This window comes from Lupinus angustifolius, chromosome LG15, assembly GCF_001865875.1.
Source record: "Lupinus angustifolius cultivar Tanjil chromosome LG15, LupAngTanjil_v1.0, whole genome shotgun sequence".
NCBI classification, from domain to species: domain Eukaryota; kingdom Viridiplantae; phylum Streptophyta; class Magnoliopsida; order Fabales; family Fabaceae; genus Lupinus; species Lupinus angustifolius.
The window spans coordinates 17,149,115-17,151,613 of record NC_032023.1 but is presented as its reverse complement, the minus strand read 5'-3'; positions in this window follow the sequence as shown (position 1 = coordinate 17,151,613).

The following is a 2,499-nucleotide window of genomic DNA, read 5'->3' as shown; positions in this document are numbered from 1 at the left end:
TTTTTTACTAAAAATAATGTAGTGCCGACTCTAAGAAGCCGTGTAGCTAAAAATCAGGGCGCGACACTTAGATTTTTTATTTATTATTATACTCTTCTTTCCCAAAGTAATGATACAATATATGTGATGTTAGAGCAAGTGAGTGCTTATATGGTCATGTTCTTTGTGTATTACAAGGAAAGAGATGTTAAAGAAGAAAATTGGTAGTGATTCCGTATCTAGTGCTTAGCACATGTTCAAATACCGATACGCTTGCCTACTTCACTAGAGCAGGAACCGTGTATCACAATGAATCTGCACATATACTTATTAGTTGAAGGGATTTTTGCAAATAATTTTATATATTTGGTTATGTTGTTTATTCAAGAAAAAACTAATTAAATGACATGGTAAATAAGGGGGTTGGCTCCACTGAAGCATTACCATTACCCTAATATCATTTTTTAAGTTGTGAAAGTCCTTATTGCTCTTGCTGAGTATTTCAATATATGTTTTGATCACCGTCCATTCCAGTTCATACATTTAACTAAAGGCAAAAGTTTGGGTGCTCATGATAACTTTCCAAACTTGAAGAATTGTCATTTTTTTAGTAGGATTTTTTTTAAGTTCCTAGACTAGAATAAAGATGACCTAATTATCGTGCCATAATTTAACATATACTAGTACTTCAAGGAATTCATCTTTAATATATATAAGCAATGTTTTTCTTCTTAATTTCATTTTGATTTTAGTGATATCTTCTTAGCCAGGGTCGTTGAAAAAACTAATGAATGTAGTTTCAGTTTCAAGAAGGAAGACTTTTCGCACATGGTAGTACTACAATTTACATGCATGTCAAAATCAAATAATAGAGTAGAATTTATCATGGAAAAGTATTCCAAAACTACATGCTAAAGGTCTTGGATATGTTGATGAAATGGGTCATTGTATCATAGTCTCACCACACCTGCATGGCCAACGATTTTTATGTTGATCTTTTTTTTTTTTATCGATAATTGTTAGTATGTTAGTTGTTAGTACTTTTGTTGTGGGTGAGACTGCACACTCTCAACCTCCTACACCCTACCATCTAATCACCTTATAACTCCCATTTTTGTTGATGGTGGAACTCAAACCACAACCTCCTACACTTCAATTCTTATGATCACTCTCTTTACCATCAGACCACCTTATGACTCCTCTTAAGTTGATCTTTTCAAAGCTTTAATACCCAAATGAAATGTTAGTCGGAAAATTTGACCTTATTGTTCACAAATCACAAGTACTTGTTTTGTATTTAATGTCTTGATTTGGATACAATGATGCTCTATGTTTTTGTTTTCTAGAGACGACGGTCTAATTTATTCGCTTTTACGTTCTACTCCGTATAAATCTAAGTTTCTCTTGAATCTTAATTTTCTGATTTTAATAACTTCCGACTCTAATGTGTTTTAGAATATTTATTAAGGGAAAAGGACAGATTAAAATACATTATTGTGGATAATGAATTAATTAGAGGCTTATGGATTTTTTTGTATAGCTTCCCACTCCGCACAATATTTTTTGTATATGGAATTTACATTTTTATTCCATAGACTCTTCATCTCCCAACACATAAATTATATTCGGCAAAACTAGTTTATAGATACAAGTTTGTAATTGTGAATTTGTAACTTATTATTGTGAACAAATGAACAATCAAATAGTAAAGAGTATAGAGACAAAAGAATAACACAAGAAATTTGGTAACGAGGTTCGGCCAATTGTGTCTACGTCCCCGGGAGCGTTGAGCGGCTACCACTATATATTATTAGAGAATAAGGATTAGTGTTTTACTATTTTTCTCCTTGTTACAATAGGTTTACATAACATCAATATATATAGCCCTCTACCCCAACCCCTTTACATCAGCCCAAGCCCATAACTTGTATTGCTGTTATCTAGAGATATGAGCCATTGCACAACAATCACCACCTTGGCGAATATCATCAATCTCCATCTTCCGCCATTGGGTTGGGGGCGCTCCATAGTCCATCATCAGTGAATGTTCAACAAGCTCAGGCAATGCCTGAACTTGTCCACAGTAACCGATTTGGTTAACATATCAGCTGCATTTTCTGAATTGTGAACCTTCTGCAATAGTATCTGCCCACAAGCTACCAACTCTCTGATCTTATGAAATCTCACATCAATATGTTTGGTTCTAGCATGATACACCTGATTCTTTGCCAAGAAGATAGCACTCTGACTGTCACAATGCAGCGAAACTCCACCTTGCTCAATGCCTAACTCATTTACTAGCCCCATAAGCCACAAGGCTTCCTTAGAAGCTTCACCAGCTGCCATGTACTCTGCTTCAGTTGTGGACATAGCAACAACAGACTGAACTGATGATCTCCACATAATTGGTCCACCTGCAAGGGTGAAGACAAACCCCGTTGTGGACCTTCTATCATCCAAGTCTCCTGCATAGTCCGAATCAACATAACCAATAACTGAAGGCTTACTATGTTGGCTGCC